Here is a 6,875-nt window from a genome sequence, read left to right on the forward strand (position 1 = left end):
AATCTATGATTACAATCAACTGGCTTTTCTCAAAATGTAAGACAACCCAACCAGCACTTTAATCACAGACTGGATGATATGTCATGTAAACTCAACATTTAACATTATTCCCTGAAAACCCTTAACTGGAGCAGGTGGGAGACTCTGGGTTGGCAACAGGTGATGCAACACTCTTTGGAGACACAAACACAAACAACACTGAGTCTCCGGGGGTGATGTAACAGTTTTTAAAACGTACAGACTGCGACAACTCTTAAATTGTCAAGCTCAGAAGCATGGTACAGAGTTCTTGATTGAACTGTCAGAAATATACAGGCCAAGCCAGGGAATGCCGACTCAGGAACAGAAAACACAGTTCTTGTCTCAGAAACATAACAAAAAGGATTCGTTTTTAACAACTCTAAAACAAAACAGGAAATTTAATTATCTGCTGAGTCTGGAACACAACAAGAAAGTTTATTGTTGCTTCCTTTGGGAAAAGGGGGACTGGAGTGCTGAAGCAGTGACTCTTTGACAAACACTGGATAGGAACCTTCGATGAGCAGGGGAGCAGATAATCCAACGAGCAGTCTGCCGTGGCTGAGGCAGGAGTGCTGGAAATCATCGAGCCGGCGGGGCTGTCTAGCGCAGACTCTGGAATTCCCAGGACCAAGAGGATAGACTGTACCAGGGTGAAGCTGCAGAACTTAGCCTTACACCCAGTCTTCTCCCGCTGAGAGAACCTTTTGCTTAGAGCAGGATACAGTTGGCAGTAGTAGAGGAGAGCAGACATGATAAGACCGGCAAGTGAGCAGCTGGTGTGAAGAAGAGACTGCCCACTCTCATTACCAGATGATGGGGAAGGGGAACCTACGCTGCTGCAGGCGTTTGGCATCTTCAACGTCCTCAAATACACAAGCAAATCCCATAATATAGGAATTATTTATCTGGGGCGCTTAAAGCCTCCCACCTCTTCTTTTCTTTTAGAAAAGAACCATTCAAACACTGCTGAGCCCTCACCAAGTCGGCTGGGTCCAGGTTACTGTTTGCAATGTTCTGTCATAATAAACTATGTGTGGCAAGCAGAGTGAGGACCCAAAGTGCAAGACTGAGACAAAGCTGAGTTGTTAATGAAACAACTCAGATGCAATTAAAGTGCAGATTTTCAGCTTTAATTCAGTGGGTTGAATGGAAAATCAGAAAGACTATTTATCCCCAGGGGGCAATTAAGATACAACAGAGCAGCATGACGTTGAAGATAAGGACAGGGCATAAACAGGCAATAAGAGTGACATAATAAATACACAAAATATATAGTATATACACAGTTTTAAAATTACACAGTTTTAAAATTAAAGTGACTGAAAGATTGCAAAAGATTGCATAAAAATGTGAGGAGCTAAAGCATTTTTAACACAATTCCTTAATTTCAGGGGATTCAAAGTAATTGACAAAAATTAAATAACTCAAAATAAAATGTCAATTTCTAATACTTGATTAAAAAATGACAGCCTAGTTCTTGAACTCATGGACATCACCAGATGCTGGGCTTCCTCCTTTTTAATGCCCTGTCAGGCCTTTACTGCAGCGGCTTTCAGTTGCTGTTTGTTTGTGGGCCTTTCTGTTCAAAGTTTGTCTTCAACAAGTGAAATGTATGCTCAACTGGGATAAGATCAGGTGACTGACTTAGGCATTTAAGAATATTCCAATTCTGACAAATTGCAAACTCCCCTAACAGAGGCAAAGTAAAGGAAGGATCTGTGCAATGAAAGCTGGAAAGTCACCAGGAATAGATGGCCTCCCAGCAGAGTTTTATCACAAATTTAGAGATTTGCTACGTCCATTTTTAATTAAGTATTACATGAAGCCTTTGAATATGGACGGCTCCCTGACCGTAATATCAGTAATTCCAAAGGCGACAAAGATTTAACGGATCCAGGCAATTACAGACTGATAAATGTGGATTACAAAATTCTATCCAAAGTATTAACAATGAGGCTGGAGGTTGTACTACCACAAATTAGAGATGGCACGATACCACTTTTTTATGTCCGATACCGATATCATAAATTTGGATATCTGCCGATACCGATATGAATCCGATACAGTGTTTTTTAATCAACAAAACTGTTTTTTAAATATCTTGCTGCATTTTGTATAAGTTCATACTCAAGTTTAAAACAACAACTACACTAAAGCTATTCTGTTATACCTGTATGCAAAAAAAAATATTTCATACTTCAGCAATACTGATCAATCTAATAAACTTAAACCTACACCATCCTTCCTATTCTGGTATTTTAAAGAGTACTTAGCATAAATATTAAGCAACCTAACTAATAGGGTTCCAACTCCCAGCAACAACAAAAATAAATAAATAAAAAATAGGGAACCACCCCTCACGCTCCACCTCATGATGCTTAATCGACGTAATCAACCTTAATTTGATGCAGTGTGAAAAAAAAATGCACCGAAATCAATTATTTTTCAAGAAATATTAAATAGATTCAACATCTTTCTTCAACAAAATTGCAGACTGCACAGATGGTACCTTCCCAAAGGAAAAAGTACTATAGCTTACTAGGGTATATATATTAGACTTAATAGTCACTATATACAGTAATTGACTTCTATTCATTTTACATCAAATTAAAACTTTGGGTGTAAGATAATTATTTATTAAAAGCTAGACATTTTAAATGAGAATAAGAAAGAAAAGTATGTCTTTGTGCCCCCTTTTCCCTGTTAATGCCCTATCGGCCCCCCTGGCTAAACTTTGCTAGATCCGCCCCTGCACAGTTACCAGCGTCAGCTACGTAGAAAAAGATCCTCAAGTAGAAAGTAATATTAAATACATTCTAGCAACAGCTGATCAAGCTTAAACGTGCTGCTGTTGTTCAGCCGCTGGTTTCCTCTTTCTGGTGCAAAGTGGGCCAAAAGCAAACAACTGATCATTAAGCAGTTTCATGATTGAAGTAGCAGCAAGAACGCAGGAATGCTTTACAAACATTCAGAGATGGACTTACACACTTGCTTTACTTCTCTCGGGATAACTTTGTCGGAGATGAAATGCCGGGTTGCTAGCGAAGCTCCACAGGCTCAGCCGCTCTATCACGTGATGCATACTGCTCCGACGTTCTGAGGCGAGTTATGGCGTGTTGCAAGTTTTGTGAGGTGCTTTCGTGATATTTAATGGATCGGATTACATTTTTTATTTTTCTCTGATATCCGATCCAGTAATTTAGGTCAGTATCGGACCGATACCGATACGTAATATCGGATCGGTCCATCTCTACCACAAATTATTCATAAAGATCAAGTAGGGTTTATCAAGAATAGACACAAATCCTGCACTGGCTCATTTAAATGCACAGAAGGACTTGATACGGTGGAGTGGAGATATCTGTTTAGGACCCTGGAAAAATTTGAATTAGGCGACAACTTTTGCAGATGGATTAGAACCATATATTTGAGGCCAGAAGAAGCTGTATTTACGAATGGGGTACTCTCTCCTTTTTTGAGTATTTCTAGATCAACACGTCAAGGATGTAATTTAGGTCCACTTCTATTTACCATCTTTTCAGAGCCATTAGCTATTCAAATGAGAGAAAATGCAGAGATTAAAGGTGTATTTGGGGAAGGTAGAGAACACAAATTGTTCCTGTACACAGATGATGTTCTGGTATTAAGCCAAGACCCTGCTAATTATATCACAACACTATTAGAGGTGACTGATAATTATTCATTGTTTTTGGAGTACAAAGTTAATTGGCATAAATCAGAGGCGATGCCAGTTTCCCAAACTTGTAGTCATAACCTAATATTGGGCTTTAACTTTAAGTGGGTGGACAAAGGAATGAAGTGTCTTGGAAATGAATTGAACCCAAATATTGAGGATATTATGGCTAACAGTGTGGGAAAATTAATAAACAAAATCAATACTATATTCAATTGGGATAAGATCAGGTGACTGACTTTGGCATTTAAGAATATTCCACTTCTTTGCTTCAAGAAACTCATGGGTTGGTTTGGATGTATGTTTTGCGTCATTCTCCATCTTTATTATGAAACGTCACCCAATAAATGCATTTAGCTGGATTTGAGCAGACAGCATGTCTGTGAACACCTATGAATTCATTTGGCGGCTTCTGTTCTGTGTAACATCGTCACTGCCTTTTTGGGTTTTTTTAAAAGATCCAGTCGTGAAAAAGTTGCGGGTGACAGGTGATGTGAAGAAATGACAAATTAAAGCTGACAGTGTTTACACGTGCTTCCATGGCAACTGCGTCAGACAGAATGTTATTGGATTTGAAAAAAAATGAATTTATTAGTAAACCTTTGTGTTTGCAGCATTCAGCATACTTTTTTAGATCGCAGCGAGAGAGGAAAAAAAACGACTAACATACACTGATCCACTAAACATCAAGAGTTGGGAGTTCGCCTTGTAATCGGAAGGTTGCCGGTTTGAGCCCCGGCTTGGACAGTCTCAGTTGTTGTGTCCTTGGGCAAGACACTTCACCCGTTGCCTACTGGTGATGGTCAGAGGGCCCGGTGGCGCCAGTGTCCGGCAGCCTCGCCTCTGTCAGTGCGCCCCAGGGTGGCTGTGGCTACAATGTAGCTTGCCATCACCAGTGTGTGAATGTGTGTGTGAATGGGTGGATGACTGGATATGTAAAGCGCTTTGGGGTCCTTAGGGACTAGTAAAGCGCTATATAAATACAGGCCATTTACCATTTACCATTTAAACATCAACCAGAGACAAGTGAACACCTGATCCCTAAAGGTATGAGCTTGGTGCACATTGCTTTAAAGACGCTACATTCTGGATGAACATTCTCAGGTGTGCCGACAATGGAAATCTTCACCTGTAGAATAAGTCTTTAAACTTGTGTGTCATCTTTTAGGGTCTTCCGTCGGAGAAAATACAAGAGACAAGATCCCTTTATGAACCCTCACACACAGCAAAGTAAGGACCACCACTAAATTTTAACATTATTTAAAATGAGAGAAGAAGATTCTGTTATCAAACTGTAAACTCACCTGTGGTTCTCTCTTTGCAGACAAAACAAGACTTTTAAAGACCATCACCGCTTTCTTACTGCTGCCCCTTCTGACTTTTGGTGAGTGACTCAGAACTTTCTGTCAGACAATCCTTCCTAACACACAAGTAAAACCTGGACCATTTGTCCTCACATCCACCCCTAACCTCTCTACTTCGTGTCTCTTAGGAATTGTGAGCTGCACAATTTTCACCAAAAGTAAACAAGAAGTGTCGTCTCTGAGGCAACAGATGACAGAGGTTCATCCTGTGGCAGACACTCTTCCAAATTTCACCTCAGAATCTCAAGGTACGGATCTTCATCTGTATCGACATTATTTATACATGAATGTACACAAAGAACACAAATAATTTGTCTGTGATTTGTGTGAATTCAGGAGCCATGATCCTAATCGACGTCTCCTCGTGGACATACTTGCCTAGAGAGAACTCTGCAAAGTGGTGGTTGTGCAAATTTATGCAGTGGGTGGACCCCACCAGGGCCAAGAGGAGAGTAATCCAAGTAAGAATGACATAGTTTGCACAGCAAGATTTAAATTGATATAACATGGAGAAAAAGTTTACATTTATGAACTCTGGGCAGCGTGATAATTAATTTTCTTTCCTCAGGAATATTTGCCTGTGCCTCCAGGGAACTGCTGGCCCCTGGCAGGTCAGAGTGGGGTTGTAATCATCTCACTGTTCCACCCAGTCTCCATCACTGCTTTGACACTGGGACATCTCCCAAAACACCAGTCGTCTGATGGAACCAACAAAATTAATTGGCATAAATCAGAGGCGATGCCAGTTTCCCCAAGCTTGTAGTCTAACCTAATATTGGGGATATTATGGCTAACAGTATGGGAACATCGTCACTGTCTTTTTCTTTCTTTTAGATGGAGGAAACAGTTGCGGTTGACACGTAACGTGAAAAAAATGACGAATTAAAGCAACTTTGCTGACAGCTTTTACACATGCTTCTATGGAAACCGCGTCATCCCATGTTATGGGATTTAAAATAAATTTAATTTCTTAGTAAACCTTTGTGTTTGCAGCATTCAGGCCATACTTACTGTGATTGCAGCTTAAAACACAAGACTAACGTACACTGATCCACGGATATTGAATAAACATCAACCAGAGACAAGTGAACACCTGATACCTAAGGTTATGAGCTTGGCGCACATTGCTTTAAAAACTTATTGCAGCAGCAGAGATTCAAAGATTTGTTTAAATGCTGAATGATTCTAAGTAGAGAAAGTATACAGCTTTTAATAATAAATTTTAAACTTTTCATAGTGATGAATACATTTCCTGTTTAAAGAGTCAATCACTGATCATTTTCTGTCTTTCTGCCATTTTGCAGTGATGGTATTAAGAAGCCTTCACCTGCAGGAGTCAGGCTATTAGGTTGCTGGACTTCCGGGAATGGAGTAACACGTGTCTCTAAAAAATAGTTGGGTTTTTTTTTTCAACCCTACCTACAAAGTCTTTGTGCTACAGCGGAAGTTAGTCTTATACATACTTATACATTGTATTATAACTTTATTTGAGAAGAAATGGCATCCAACCTAAGAAAATAAAAGCACAGGAAGAGTGGTGACTAGGCCCGGTGCAATCTCAGGCGAGAGTTCGAGGACTGCCCAAGGGCAGCGTCCAGCTCTACGGACGCTGAGGAACAAATTCAACAGGGCGACACACGCGATGTGGATACTACTGCTCTAAAATTGGAGCTTCTTCAATCCATTGAAGAGGACATTAGTACAGTGTTAAAAGAAGAAAACAGAAATGCATTGAAAGAAGATTTTGACAATATTAGGGCTGATGTGCAAGGAATGAGAAATGAGATCGCTGACAA

The sequence above is a fragment of the Aulonocara sp. 'chitande type north' Nkhata Bay genome, linkage group LG12 (assembly GCF_057382095.1).
Source record: "Aulonocara sp. 'chitande type north' Nkhata Bay isolate Kocher_YH1m ecotype deep benthic linkage group LG12, A_spYH_male_GT1.1, whole genome shotgun sequence".
Taxonomy (NCBI): domain Eukaryota; kingdom Metazoa; phylum Chordata; class Actinopteri; order Cichliformes; family Cichlidae; genus Aulonocara; species Aulonocara sp. 'chitande type north' Nkhata Bay.